At 39.4% G+C, this 16529-nt stretch overlaps 1 protein-coding gene across 3 annotated transcripts in view; it reads right to left on the bottom strand.

Annotated features, from left to right (window-relative positions):
- chrm2a (cholinergic receptor, muscarinic 2a) overlaps positions 1–16529 on the bottom strand; it is a 112009-nt gene that overhangs the window by 45616 nt on the left and 49864 nt on the right. For all 3 annotated transcript variants that reach the window (XM_078941930.1, XM_020714093.3, XM_004083096.5), the window contains one exon: positions 15521–15665. The gene's annotated coding sequence lies outside the window, so the exon portion shown is untranslated. The remainder of the gene's footprint in view (positions 1–15520; positions 15666–16529) is intronic.

Here is a 16529-nt window from a genome sequence, read left to right as displayed (position 1 = left end):
CGGGGAAGTGGACCCCGAACGAGGATCCGCCTTCGGCCCTGAAAAAGGTCTCCCCCACGCTTCTGACCATGGTCGCAAAGGAAAAAAAAGTCATCGCGGGAAAGGTTTACCAACACGCTCGGCCATTTCGCTGGAAATTTTTTCAAAAACTGCCCGGTTACGATAAGAGCCCTGGAGTTTGGCCTGAATAGAGCTGTTACCCCAAATATCAATCAAATCGGTGACCTTGCTTCCCTTCCACTGACTGGTCTCAGCAGTGGTTGATGTTTATGTTCTCGTTCCCGCCTACTTCAACGCAAAATTATGAAGTTTGTAGCGTCTCAATGACGTACGGGTCGGATTCATGTGGCCTGGCCGTTCAGACGGCGGTCGCATTTCAAAAGATTGGATCTGTGTCGTTCAGACTGTCATGAAAAGATCAGATTCAGGTCGCGTGGGGGCAAAAAAAAAAATCGGAATTGGGTCGTTTTAGCTTGCGGTGTGAATGTAGCCTCTGTTTTGTGTTTAACTCTGGCATGGTTTGTGCACTTTTTAGCTTTTTTTTGTTGTTGCTAAGATTAGCAGTCATCAGCGTCAGTAATAGCTGTCTGTTACATCATTTCTGTCAGGTATAAGTTCTTTTTGCAAAGAAATTGTCTGAAAATGTCTTCTACAATGATTCACGAGCGCCAACTTAAAAAAAAAAACAATAGTTTTTAACCGAGACACTGCAGTAATACATTCTACGCAGGTCTGCTCATTCCTGCTCCTCGAGGTCTACCACTCTGACGGTTTTCCAGATCTCCAAGCCCTTCTAGTTGCTGATTAGCTCAATCAGATGTCTCCACACTCTGATTGAATAAACACACTTGGTCCACATAATCAGCAGCAATCAGTTCAGGGAGAGCTGGAAAACAGGGCAGGGTGGAAGATCTCGAGGAACAAGAACAAACAGGCTTAATCTATGGGATCCCAAAGCACTGCTTCGCTCTAAAGAACCTCTCGAGCTGAATTTTAAATTTAATTATTTGAATGATATTGTTTACTTGCCCCATTGTGGCACACGAGAACTAACTGGTTTGCAAAAGATCTCCAACAACCAGAAGTTATGATTAAAATAAAACTTAAACGGAACCATTGGAATTAACTGAAAAAAACAGGGAACAGACTCTTCCATTAAACCACACCGCTGGTATTTCCTGTCAAACAGGTTTTTATTCCCTATGTTGATGTACAAAAACCAATGTTGTTCACATTTAAAACAAATGTTTTTTTTGCCATCAGCAACTTAACGGGAGTTGAACCTGCATCTGTTCATGCTTATGATTTTTGGATATTTGTTAGTTAAAATTGTTATAAGGTTTTGTTATAGCTGAAATGTGTGCCATATATTTTACTTATGTAGAATGTATATGTTAAATGAATCTGTCATCTAAAACACATATTTTGTGTAAAAGAATGTATATCACAGGTGGTTTCTTTCTTTTGACTCATGTTTTTGTCCAGTTGTGACCCTCAGTGAGTAACCGCAAAGTTCCATAAAAGAGAATACCAAGTCAAGGCCGGTTTGATGCAGTGTACATACTGGTAAGATCTCCACAGTGATACAAATTCTCTTATAATGTCAAAATAGAAATCTATCTGTACATGCCAAAGAGAGAAATGGCCTTTTTCTTGGAGAAAGGTGGCCATTTGTCAGCAGTTTCACGTAGTTTATCAGTCTGCCAGAGTTGAAACTAGCAATGATGTCAGGCATTCATCAACTGCTGACAAGTCACATTCAGAATAAAGACATTCATCCTTTTGTTCCTGACAAAATCAAGCAGCTGCCTGCAATGGTTGTGCTGTGCGTGTCCAAGGCCCGTTGAAACGGCAGCCCGCTGAAAGCAGAAACACTGTGCAATAAAAACCCCAAACCAGCGTGCTCAATGCCTTCATTATATTTTTATTTTCACAAATGTGTTTCATAAGTGTTTTCAGAGGGTTGTCTTTCTCTCGGAGTGCGTGGGGAAGGAGAGGTAGCTCCATTTTCTGTGTCACTGTGCCAGGAATGTTCTTGTCACATTTTATAAAGCGGGAGTAGAGGAAGCTCCTTGTGACTGACTCCGTCTCCTGCTTTGGACTCCCAGCTGGCCGCTCACCCATTCTGTTTGAGTTTCTGAACGCTGTTCATGTGTTCAATCAGAATCCTCACAGGAGGGAGCTGTCATAAGGTTAATGTCTCATACATAGCTGTTTGAGCTCCCACATCCACATCCACGTTAACGCAGCGATTCACCATCAGTTTAGTATTGCATTACTGATGTAACGTCTTCATTTTGTCGCTGAAAACACATTCACGCCTCGGCTTGATCATCAGATCTTTAGACGAGTAGAAGTTAACAGATAGATGAATATAAGGGAATTGATAAAAGCAACAGCCAGATGTGACCCTGAAATTCATTGCATCATTTTTGGATTAGAAGAAAAATATGCAGTCAATACTTTGTTGATTTTCTGACTGGAAGATGTTTTAGTGAAACATTTCAAGTGTTAAAGTACTCCAGTTCAATAATTAACTGACACTAGTGCACCATAGGGGTTGTGGATGGCAGTATGCCTGATTCTGCCCCCAGCTCCTAACTTGTTCTAGACAATAAGGTCAGCTGAGAGCTACTTTTTTATTTGCATGTCTAGGGTCAACCACAGGGTGACCTTGTTGACATGCCCCAAATCAAATGTCCGAACAACCCGAAAATGTCTATTTGTTCATCTGTTCTATTTTTCCCACTTGCATAGAAACCAGTCTACTCAAGTACATGCCAACGTCCCTTCCCTTTTTAGCTCTTCTGGTGTTAGAAGGCCGGCCTAAAGATGCTTGAAGGTCATGTTATTGCAGGAATGTGTCCCTTAGGGCAACTGTTGTCCTCTTATAAGGACAGACCTAAGGGTATTATCCATGGGCCATCTTGCTGTTTAACATGTTTGCTTGCTATGTGGAGCTGCAGTCCTATCTACACCCAGCTGACTGGGGTTCAAACCTTCTTCTCTAGATCCCATTCTGTGAAAAATCGCTTTATTTTTCCTTGTGGCTAAGGTTTAACCCTTGTGCTATCCTAGGCACTTTAACATTGGGAGTTGGGTCATCTAGACCCACTAGACAGTGCTCTGAACCTTTTTCTTCAATGATTTGTGATCTTCACTGGTGTCCATGGATCACATGAAATCTTTCCACCTTTATCCACCTTTGTCATGGTAGGGAGAACACGTCAATGTAAGGGTGGGGTCATTTAAGATAGCACAAGGGTTACAAATGAATTGATGGGTAAATTGGGAGCCGTGTCTTATAACCCTCTCACACTGGAACTTTACCTTAACTCTTCAACCGCTGACTCAATCAATGTAGTTCCAATATATATAAAGGCTGAGAAAAGAAGTTTTGTGCTGATGTGCAACACTTTACTGTTGTTCTTAAGCAATTAAACCAGCTGATTCGGACGCAGACAAAAGCAGTCTTGCACCACATCAGAATCAGTCGAACGGTCGAAAAGTAGTTCAATGAGCTACTGTACCACCACTCCAGTGTAAAAGGGTTCATTAAAGTCTATATTCACCACAGCAGACAGTTATAAAGTGTATTTTTCCAGATGTCACATCAAATCCATTGGTCAATTTTAGCCTAGATTTTTTTCCTGTTCACGAGCAAATCATCATACAAGGTATAAATAACCATTGTTAGGCTTCCAGTGGATTATGTATTGTAATAGGGACCACAAGATTCTAAAACAGGGGTGTCCAAATCCAGGCCTCACGGGGCGGCCTCCTGATGTTTTCCAGAAATCCTGTATTATCTGCTGCTGATTACCTGGATCAGGTGTGTTTAGTCAATAAGGAGCTTCAAAGGCAGGTTGGTTGGAAAACATGTTGTACAGTAGCCCTAAACGTCTGGAAGTGGACACCCATGTTCTAGACCAGAGGTCGGCAACTGGCGGCTACGGAGCTGCATGCGGCTCCTTCATGCTTGTGCTGCGGCTCTGTTTGTTTTTGTAAAATAACTATAATGTTCCAAGATTGTCGTAGTGCCTTTAACACCGTCAGGCGGGCAGGAGGAAGAGAGCAGTGTGAACGCGCGGAGGGGGCATGTCTGCAGCTGTGAACGCCGACCAGAGTCTGTTGTGGGATGGAAAGTTTTTCTGGAATGATAGTTAGTGGTGATCTCGTAGGGGATACATGAGGGCCCCCCCCCAAAAAAAGAATTTTTTCCCCCTTAGACTAAAACCACCCATTTCCGCGTAAAATTAATTAAATTTGTGTTAGGGCGCCCCTACTATCCTGTCACCTTGCTACTATGATGACACGCCAGAAGCTGGGTTACACTCTGGGGAAAACAATGAATAGGTAGAGAGGTGGTTCCTAATGAAAAATAGTTGTCATCCACAAAATTAATATAATTTATTGGGTTTACTGGATTTAAAGAAGTAAAAAAAAAAAAGAAATGAGTCTGCATCAAAGGACATTTGTTTCCGTCATCCCATTCATCTTAACTCTGGGTGTTTGACAGACATAAAAGTCTATTCAAGGTTGTGGAAAATAGACAAAAGATCAAAGGAAACATCACGCTCATAAATAATTAAAATAAATAATTAAATAAATATTCTGACAGCATTTTGAATCAATACAAGTATTGCCAAATGGCTCTTTGAGAGGTATAGGTTGCCGACCCCTGTTCTAGACCAATGAAGACCAAGCAGCACTCAAAGTCTAAATCCTTCGATACAAAAACTAGTCATTCAAAAATTGTTAAAAATAACTATGAACAATAAAAAATTAGGGTTGCATTATACAAAGCTTCGAAAGTCTTGGTCTCCTGGTGCCACAATTCTGTGACTCAATGACGGAATTTTATGATGTTCTGAGAAAGACTGCAAAAGTTATTTAAACAATCTCTGCTCTCAGCTGAAGTTTGACCCTTCTCATAAGTCGTTTCAAACCTCTCACCACTGCTGTTCACATTATAAGTTTATTGGCGTCAGGGCAATTACTGGTGGCATGCTCTCCATCACGCAGGTCTTGACGAGCAGCAATTCATGCAGAAAATTGTATTTTTTTTTCTCCACATCACACAAACACCCACCTACACACACACACACACGCACCCACACACACATTGGCCTTCACATCCATGTAAATTCCTCCACCTGAGAATTTATCCATTACTAATTTGGTGGAAAGGCCAGATGGTAAGTTTTAGACAAACGTGTCAGTGTTTAATATCCATGTACAGTCTGAAACAACACACATTATTTTTCTTGAGTATCTATTTAACCGATAATCACCACAGTGAATGGGAATGATCTTAGTCTGCTATCTCGTTGTGTTCCTATATTTGAAATCATCAGCATGGTGATGGCTGTTAAGCTCTTTGGAGTTTATTGGTGTATGGGTATAATGCCTTTTATCATTCCAGTACCAGCATTTGCTGTAAGTTGATGCACTGCTTATATAACTCTACTTTGACATTCAATGCCAATGCACCTTATTGGAATGCATTAGAGTTCAGCCATTTAGCATCAATTCTGCTTCGGGATATAATAGTAAAATGAAAGAACCATATACATACCTCAATACAAGTCATTTCTTTGTTTTCCTTTCAAAGAAAAAAATATGTTGGGCTCATTTCACAATGTATTTTTAATGAGACTTGAGTGGCATCATTAGGTCAGAATGATACAAAGATGCAGGAAATCTTTTTCTCAAGAACTTGTATTAAGGTATATGGTTTAAAAAAGGGAAATCTGCCTCTCCTATCCTCACCTTTTGTGTTTTCTTCTTCTTTACGCTACATGCATGCAACTTAATGTGAAGCTATGGAGAAAAAGACTATCTGTGATGTCACAACACCCCACAATTCTGGACAGTTGATAGTTGCCACAAAGCTGCATTTTCTCAGTTACTTTGGTTCTGGCAGCTGATGCAACAACAAATGCACTCAAGCACAGGAAAAAAGGTAATATGTGACTTTTGTGTTTTTGATAGACTAGAAAGTAAAAAAGAAAGGAAAATTTGGAGTCTCTAAAAGTTTGGATTTTTACAGGAGACAAAGAAAGACTGAAGAGGCTGTTGAGACTGTTCACATCCCCCCGAAAGGAAACACATGTACATTACACGCAGATGTAAATGAATTGATGGCATTTAAATGCAGCACACGGTTCGACGTTACTTTCCAGAGACGATGCAACCCCTCGCATTTTCATGTCATTTGCATAACAATTCCAAAGCCATGAAATTATACATTTCCACCATGGATGCCAAGACAAGGCACTAGGGAATGTCTTGTCTTTTTCAATTTTTTCTCTCAATCTTTGTGGTAATCAAAAACTTCTCCAAGTGTGTTTCTTAAAGAAATCCTTCACTGGGGTGCAGAAATCAATGACCAAGGGATTTTATTTGGCTCCAGGAATAAATGTCATTCAAAAAATTAGGCTTTTCATGCTCCTGATTCATCGTGATTTGAGTAAAGAAATACTTAGAAATGCAGTTTTAATCTTTAATTTGTTTATATATGTTCTTCATCGTGAGGATATTGCTTCAAGGACATGATAAAAACAACAAAAACCTGATTTTCACTGGAGTGGGTCTTCATACAAAAATCAATGGTGAATTGCTAATTTTTGCAACCTGTTACTAGTGGTCTTTGGAGGAACTGCAGTCAACTAAACAATGAATCAAAGGTAGAAGATGAGGGAAAAAGATAAGAAGTAAACGGAAATTAAAATTGAATATTGGTAGTTCATTTTATCCAACAGTAGTTCATTGCTTAGACATCCCTGAGAACAGGAATGCTGCTGTGTGCAGGCGCTTCATGAAGTAATGAAGTTAGGATTTCCGACTAATTAAATGGTGCTTGTGACTTAGACTAATAAGGCTGAAGATTTCAGTTTGCCATTCATTTTGCAAGATTATCCAAAACTACTTTTTGTAACATCATTCCATGTAGCATTTATTAATCAGCAACTCTGTTTACTTCTGTAACTGCTTGGATTGCAGCTTGAAAATAAAGTATTTTTCCGTATTTTATTTGGTCTGCATTGAGTCCACACATAGCCCAACTGATTTAAGCTCAATAACGCGATTTACTGTCACGGACTGCTTAACTAGGGGGATGAGAACATTGTGTTGAGTTTACTTGGCAGTATAATGAAACATCATAAATGAATTCAGCAGGATAAAGGAAAACATGTAACACAACGTGCATAAATTATTCTGAAATGTTTGGACTTGGTTTTGATAAACTAAGAACATATTTATGAAACATTTCATCTCGGATAAGAAGTGGCTGATTTATTTCTGTTTGACATAAATTTTTGATGGGGAAATAGTCTTATGTTTAAGGTGAGTCTGTAAGTGGCGGTTGCTAGGTCGTGTCTCTTCTGGTTTTGCTGAGACGCCAATCACCAGGAGGTTCAGGAAGCAAGAAACGCCTCAGGTAGCTATTCTGGGAGCTCCCTCTGGGCCATTCACAATCTCTAATTGTCCCAAGTCAACATGTGACAAAAGACGAACAGCAGTCCTCGGGCCAGCAGCTGGTACCTCTCGCATGCTTCACACAGCGGAAGAGAGCGCTTAATATGTTGACATTTACAATCTAATTAAAGGCAAGAAGGAAAAAGATCTGCACAGGGTCAGATACTTACACACAGGTAGTGGACTGCAACATAAACAGCAGTCTGCACTTGGTGGCATGATCCTACAAGACCATTTAACGCACGTTTAGTTCATGTAATCCCACCAAGATGGAAAACCTTCTCAACTGAAACAATAAAATCTCCTGGATGATTAAAATATATTACCATGTCAGAGATATTCACACAAGGCAGTGAAATTCCCTCATTCAACCTGCAGCTGAGTGGAGGAGAAAAATCATACGAATCAAAATGTTAATCAGAACAGAGATATTATATGAATACATTTGCACCTCATTGTATTATTTGCTCACAGGCACAAATAGGCTACTGAGGCTCGAGCAGTTTGCTGTCACATCCAACTTATCAAATGCAGGCGTGCCTCTTAGCAAACTTGTTATGGTTTGGAGCCGCACAAGCTGAGGTCACGAGGTGAAGGACTTTAGAAGAAGAGTGGGTGGCCGCCCGCTTCTTTCAAAATTACCAACATGCACATTGAGATCAATAAATCTTTTATTTTTCTTCAATTCCTTCCCTTCTCCTTCACCTTTCCATTTTTTTTTAACCGACACCGTAGGGAAACAGTTTAGATTCAATTCATATTATTAAAGTGTATTTTTTTCTTATAAGTAAAGGGGCAGCACAAGGATGAAAACGAATGCATCAAACCAAACCCAGTTGTTTAAATAGTCGGAATTCGATATTTGTAGCTTGTTACGTTAAACCACAAATATAACATCGACAATTACAAAAAGTAAAAATATGATTATTTAGAACATTTTACAAAGACTATTTTTGAATCCACTGTGTTTAGATGATGAAAATGTGGCTGGTTTAAAAAAAAAGAAAATACTTTTTTCACAAAAATTTCCCAAATGCAATGCATTGTGGTCCATTTGCCAATCTAGTGGTCATTGATGCACACTGTTTTTTTTGTTTGTTTTTTTGCAAAGACTTCTGGGAAATTTTCAGGGCACTCAATTTTGGTATTGTAGATTCGGACAGGACTACAAAATGGTGAACGCACTGTATAATATATTGCACGAAGTAGGGAAGGAATCCGGACACAACCAGTGATTAGTCTGAGTCGGTCTGAGTCAACGTTTTTATGGCAGCCACTCTTACCAATCAGGACTGAGCTTGTTGAAAGTCCACACCCCTTCCACTTGAAATTTCTCTATTACAAATATTATAAAAAATAAGATCAAATACAACAATCAGGAAAGTTAAAAGTATAAGACTGAGCAACAGCTGTTTATTTCTCTATAAAAGTCTACAGGATTTTGGCTTCTTGGAGCCAGCTGGTACTTCCTATTTGGAAGGCCAGGGGAAGGGGTCATTTATTCAATGACAACATTTGTAGCTTATTAGGAGTAAAACACTTATGTCACAGTCTTCAATATTCATCATCAACACCAGAAAACGGTGCTAAATGTATCATAAGATTAGTTCTAATAAAGAAAGAAACATATACGGAATAGGAGAATCCTATTATAGCCTACTTATGTTTCACTGCAGCCGATTGAAATTGCATCGAATGTAAAATTACTCCATGATCCTGTGTATGAGACAATACCACAGCAAGTTTTGAGTATAATTTAATTTTAACAGAACACAAACATCGTAACTGGAGTGCTTCTTCGTCTTCACGTTGCTTTCTCACCAGGCACAACATGTTTCTCAGTTGACTAATATACATCAATCCAGATGTCTACTGGACATCTCAGACATCTTTATTTTGTTACTCTATTAGATGTCTACCAATAGGGTTCTGATATCAATCTTGGAATATTATTAGATGTCTATTACTGAACTTTTAAAACATTTGATATTTAAGAATAATAAATTCTGCAAATTTACATCCATCCATTCATCTTCAGAACCCACTGAATCCCTTTTGGGTGGTTTGTAGTGTGAAAGTCATCTGCTAGATCTAGATGGCAATCTGCAATAGAACTGTGTGAATTGATATCTATCAAATACATAATGTATATCCATAGCTGTAAATATTGAAATAGCCATGATTAAGATATCTAATAGATGTATCTGTGCCTAAGATCTTGCACCTCAAGATTGGTCAACACCTTACAAAGCTACTCTGTATGAACCATTTGCAACCAAACGTACTGAAAGATATTCTCAAACTCTACTAAAAGTCTAAATGACCACAAACTGACAAAGAAAAAAAGTTTCCATGAAGTTCAGGTTATATATACTGTATTTGTAGAAATTAGTGGCAGACATAATTTGTAGTGGGCATTTGAATCTCATTTTCCTTATTTGCTTTAGAATTGCTAGGAGTGTGATAGTCCTTGTCTATGTTTTGAGACTTTCAGGAGCTTTTTTCAGGAACTCAAGAGCATATATGGAACCAAACATTTACTTTACTACTGTATTGTTATGCTCTGACATAACTAAGCTTTTTAAGGGACTGACTGAGAAAATTTGAATTCAGAACTATACTGCACCAATATATAAACTTTAACCTAAAAAAAGAAGATATCTAGACCTCACAGTACAGCTCCCGCTCTGTAAACACTATTTATGATCATCCATGGTGTGTAAAGCTTCTGGTTATTGCAATCTACCTCTCCAGAGAAGAACATATAATGATATAGCAGCTCTGTGATTTATTGCAACTGATACAATTGTTAAATTATGAAAACTCATCTATAACAAAAGTATTTTTCTGTACACCAGCATTTTTACTGCCTAGCTGCTTGTTTTGTGTGTGCTTATCAGTTACAACTGGGCGTCCCTGTCTTATTTTCATGGGTAATTGGCTATTCAGCGCATGGAACTGGAGACCTGCCGGCGACACAGTGGAAGGGTAACAGCGGGACGGCAGAAACTGCAATCACTGAAGCATGTCAAGCATTTTCTTTCCACTCTCCCCTCCATTCAGTTATTGTGTCTTGTTTATTTATTATTTTGTGCATTCCTTCTGCTCAAATGAAACATTATCTTCCCAGCAGCCTCTGTGTGTTTCTCATGTTTTTGGCATTTCTTTTCCCGCGTGGGTCTTTGCTCCATCACTGCTCTTTCATTTCCCTCCGCGTTCGGACTTCGAGTGCACCCACATCTCGATTACACCTCTGGAAATGCCCGTGCAATTTCCTGCTAGATTACAGTGATGGATTTATATAATATCGATGACAGCAAATGTGGGTCTACATTTTGCCTTCCAATCTTTTTGAAAGACTTATTTTCGTGCAGTGGTCAAGGAGAAGCTTGGAAAAAATGCTTTTATCTCCAACAGAAAACCTTTGAAGACCTTCAATAATTTAAATGATGCAAACATTAAAAAAAAAGTCTTCCTAACAAAGTCAAACCACAAGATATTTGACTTTCTGCCTTCAATAAGCTGCAAAATAAAAGAGGTCAGATTCCTCTAACCTGGGGGCTTGACTGTCCTGTAACTATGCACAGCTCTATATGGCCACATTTATTATATTTGACCGGTTAATGTTAAAAGAATGCAATTTTACCTGATGGATGATCATAAGACCTGGAGAGGCTATATCAGCGTCACGCTTCACCAGTGAATTATGCACAAACAAAATCTCACAGATGCCAGAAAACCTGCAACTCCCTGTGCTGGATATAAACGCTGGAGCTTTCAGGACATCACAGCTTGTCATAAAGTGCAGGAGGCCTATTTTTTACCATCAAATGTACTTGTCCTCTTATATCTAAGAGGCTGTCATATTTCACCACAACAGCATGAAAAATATATATATATATATATATATATATTTTCTTTTCCTATTGCACACTCTGAATGACTGATTAATGGTTCTTGGGCCATTCATGATCACAGAAATCAATGGCTGCAGCTCCTTTGGCCTGGTCTTTGGCTGCCGGAGGCAACAGGGATAACATGTCAAAGTGGGCCCCCTCAATCTTGTCACTTTGGGAGCGATCAATAATGCTTCCCCACCAACAGAAAGCTGAATATCAACCCTCCTTCTTTCTTTCTCCGCGGACTGGCGTTGAACATTTGGATCAATACGGGACTGTAGGCGAAACGTTTGGGGAGGAAATGACCAAAAGGGAGCGGGGAAATGCCCTTCTATACACTGAAAAGACGACACACTCTGCAGGAGAGGCAACAGAATTCTCCTCTGCACTTCAAAAGGGGTTGATTGGGGAAAATGGCGCCTGTTTGAATTGATAGATAACAGAATGCAGCACAAACACAGACAATTTACACTCACCGGCCACTTTCTAAGGCACACCTATCCAACTGCTCCCTAACTCAAATTTCTAATCAGTCAATCACACAGTAGCAACTAAGTGCATTTAGGCATGTAGATATTGCTATGTCAAATAACTACACTGCACATTTGGCGCATTTTCCATGTGTGACATTTCGGTCTTTCGCGACTAATGCGTGATATAGGTAACTCATAAATGTTTCTGGCATTCGTCATTTGTCGATGTGCAGATGTCTGTCAAGGCTTTTGGCCAACTGGTCTTTATGTGAATTTGGTTTTGAGCTGTTACACAGTTTATGCATGTATCATGTAGTTCATACGCAATTATTACGTGAATCTCATGCAACTGTGTGGGATATTTGAGAGATGCATTCGCAAAACTTTGGCTTTCCACAACCGTTCCAAAAATGTCAAATGGACTTTTCACACATGTACTTTTATATCGCCTAAACAGCGCACATGTCACGTTAAAATTACGTAATTGATGCACAATTGATGCGTGATTTATTTGTATTCTTCTGTGATTTTAACGTGGTTCATTCGTGATACATTGGTGAAAATTTCACATAAAGACCACAACTTTTTCCACACATTTTAATGTGATGTGACCAATTTTCCTCCATACAATATGTGCAAAATGTACGTAGTGGCGGTGTGACATGGCTTTTATTATAAAGAAAAGAATTCTGAAATTACATGAACAAAATAATATTTTTTTTTGCAGCTTCTTGTCATTGTGAAAACATAAATGTTTTCCTTAAGCCCCAAACACCAGTGAGGAGAATTCTCAATATATAGCCTGTCACTACCTTCCAGACAGGTCCAATCCATTAAAGCAAGCCTCTGGCCAACATATCTGCAAATTAGTCAAGCTAAAAAATTCAAGAAGCCCAGAAAGGAGCTTGATGTGTGGATCCAAGTGCTTGGCCTCAGAAAGGATTGTATTAATTGCTTTGGGGGATTAAAGACATAGACCTCGTCTCCTTTATGCATATTTGACAGTTCTTGCAGGGACTCAAGCATCTGTTGCTGAAAATGGCTGATGTTTGGTGTGGCGTTGGGTAGTTATTAGCTACATAGACGTGAGTGGGTGTGCAGGAGCTCATTCCCATGAACCTGCTGGGAAAGTGTCACCCAGATTGAGTGGGGGAAGGACCGAGAACCCATAGATAACTGATCCCCCCCTTGAAGTGTGGCGCTGCCCTCTTGTGTTAGTCTATAACTGGGACACTAAAGAATGATCAGCTGAAAGAATGTAATGACAAAACAGAATTTTCTATGCACTAAAACAAAAAAGCAGATAGACTGAATGACTGATGCAAATGAGACACAGATAGGCGATGAGACACACGCATCCACACAAAAATCTCAGTTCAAAGAGCAGCGTTTCCTTTTGAGATATGACTCTGGACAGCATCAGTATGATGAAGAGGGAGAGCTCTTGACAGTGTTGTTGGTGGAAAGACATCAAACGCTGGTGTCAGTGCAGGCCTGTGTACGTGCAAACGCCACATCTGCTGATAATGTCCACGCTCACTCCTCGAAGCCAGAGGTGACGCTGCTGATATGGCGAGCAAGCGCATAGCGATGCGTGTTCTCCCGGCCCGCAGAGAACGTCTGACATGATGGAGTGACGACTGATCAGAGTCCTTCTGTGCATGGGAACATGCTGCACAGCCCCAGAAACATCTTTGTGTAATCAAATATGCAAATGCATAAAATGAGGAAAACAAAATCTGAAAAGCTCTGACGTAACGGAGATATCTGGTTGTATTGTGTTGACACGCAGCGCCAACTGAATGTGGCAGCTCATAAAGAATGCAAGCATTGATAAACTGGATTGAATAGGTACCAAAATGATATCAGATAAGACCAAACCAAAAAAAAAACTTACTAAATTTCTAGTTATTATGAACAAAACAAAGAAATGTTAGCTTCTCAAAGGCTGCAAAGTGGATCTTTCTTGACTTGGAATAACTAAATTAAATTGTAAATTATTCAGATTACATCCCTTGTAAACATTTTTCTTTTTGTCTTTTTTTATGTTTTATTTTATTATTATTATTATTATTATTATTATTATTATTATTTTGTCATTTTAGAGCAATTTAAGACACATTGGTTGTAATTTAGTACTTTATAAAGACAAAGATTTGATTTAACAAGAAACTATTGCTGGGATTTTTTTTTCCATTTTAGGTCAATGAATTAGATTGAATCAGATCAACCAAAATGAACAAATATTGACTGTGAATTATATCGTCAATCACAAATTATGATTTGAATTGAATCCATACACTACTAGTGAACAGTGTCCGATCTCTTGGGTCTTGAACTGTAAATGAGTGGGCTGGACTGGCTTTCAGTTCTTAAAAGTCTTCTCCAAGCCTTTCAGAGTAAACTATATCCTCATAAATGATAATATATTACCTGTGGCACACTATAGAAACACGTTTTTTCAAATGAAATATCAGTCATTTTTGCAGTTCATTTTTCTACCCAGAAGTAAGACGCATCGATCTCTGAGGCACCGCCTTTCCCTCCTTGTTGGTGCCCCCCGTTTCATGACATCAACCTAGAGTCGGCCTTGGCAGCATGTCTGCGTTTGCCCATGAAAAACACACGATATCCAAACTTTAGCATAGATGCATGTGCACATAAAATGAAAGCGTTTAGTCGATTACCGCTAGTTCCACGGAGAGTGTGTGTGTGTGTGTTAGCCTGGGGGTGGTGCTGGCAGCGCAGACTCTTCCTGGAAGGGGCTGTTCTTCACTTTGTTAAGTCACAACGTGAATACCTGCTCCTTTGGAGGGGTCCGGTGCTGAGAGTGCAGGTTTTTAGAGGAATACTCAGATGGGATTGTTTTTTTATGAGGACTGAATATTATAATACATCTTGAATGATAGACGCTTCAAGTATTTCTTGAAGAAAATACATCAGAAGAGTTTAACAAGAGTTTAAAACAAAACCCAAAAGGAAATGTTCTGATTTAAATAACAAAGCTAACTATCTTGGCAACCTCCGTTAAAGACTTTCTATGATTGCAGAGCTGAAGAGCAGGAGCGGCTCGGTGACTTGTACATATAGCATGCCTAATTAATTTAGTATGCATGACAATGACTTACCTGAGATTATCTGAATTTTTGTGATGCAATTAACCTCAGCCACTCCTGGGTGCCTTCTGACAGCGAACGCACTTTTTATTCAGAGTGGGATTGTGATTGTAGCATAATACATGGAAAAGTGTCAGGCTTCGCAGCTCCCCTTTTTACCTTTTGCTGAAGAGCTCATTTGTACCTATTGATGCGGGGCGAACTCTTGTTACCCGCTTCAGAATTTCCGGAACAAAGCGTCACAAACACATGTTCATCACTCGTTCAAGGGGTACCATTAGCATCAAACCCCTCTTAGAGCTACTGCGTACAAAAAAGTTTACTTGTTTTAGACCTTTATTCATTATATTATTCTTTTTTGTTGGTACTGTTGGTGTATAAAACACAGCAAAGTTACATAAAAATTAAAGCGCAACGGTTTTAAATGTTGTAAAAAGAACAGATATTCACAGAGAAATCTGAGTTAAAGAAAAGTCTCCCTCTTGAGGGATCTGACAAGGCTCGAGTGCTATAAGACAACACTACATTAGTTAGGAGCGTGAGTACTTACGAGTGTTAAACAGTCTGTTGGGCTTTGTCGTGCTTAGCTGGCATATTCAGAGAGTGTGCACTCAGAGCAGCACCAGAGACTGTCTGTGACAGAATGAATCGATGGGCGTATCTGGCTCCAGCTCCATGGTTAATGGCCATGGCCTCTGTGCAAAAAGAACAGATAAAACAGAATGAGCAATGAACACAAGTCGTAAAGTGTTACTTTTATATCAGCGGCTGCGGAGACTTACAGAGACCAGTTTCTACAACTCTGTCTTTTACATTTTCAGTAGAAGAGAATGGGATGGCTTCACAAAAAGTAGAAGATTAAGACAAAAGTTTATAAATATGATCATAAAAACATACAGATTTCTATATGCTTTAGATCTGTTAAAGACCCACTCCAATAAAAATTGTGTTTTTTAACATGTTTTTGTGGCATTTTTCTGACGATTCAGGACCTATGTTAAGAAAATTCAGCTCAAAATTGCATTTCTGAAAATGTATTCAAATTGATGCGAATCAGGAGCAAACAAGGACATTCTGTTTGAAAAATCTTGTCGTTGTGACGTGGAAAATACGCTGGGTGGGCCACAAGCTCCCTGCTCCGCTTCATTCTGATGCATCCACCTCCAGGCAAATAGATCCACGAACGTCTTTATTTTCCTTGTCTGAGCTGGAATCTGGCTCAAAACTGCACGACTGGATAGCTCCAATACTACTCGCCATTTTTGTTGGTGTGAAGGGCTGATGGCTTGTGGGACAGTGTATGAACAGAGAGCTCAGTTTTAGGGGTTTATTGTGCACCAACTCATAGGCAAATTTCTGATGAACTACTACCGCTCTGCAGAAACTACGTCCTAGAAAACAACACTTTTGTTTGTGCCTAAAAATGTCATAATCCTAGTTAAAAGACCACTGCTTTGAAAATATATCAAAAGATGATTGGAGCAGGTCATTAAATCCAACAATAAGTCACTATAACAGCAAAACCTTCACTTTATGTGGGGGAGTTGTCTACCGGGTAC

Source organism: Oryzias latipes, chromosome 23 (genome assembly GCF_053564925.1).
Source record: "Oryzias latipes strain Hd-rR chromosome 23, Olatipes_Hd-rR_3.1".
Classification (NCBI taxonomy): Eukaryota; Metazoa; Chordata; class Actinopteri; order Beloniformes; family Adrianichthyidae; genus Oryzias; species Oryzias latipes.
The sequence above is the reverse complement of the archived record's forward strand: the minus strand, read 5'-3'. Positions and strand labels throughout refer to the sequence as shown.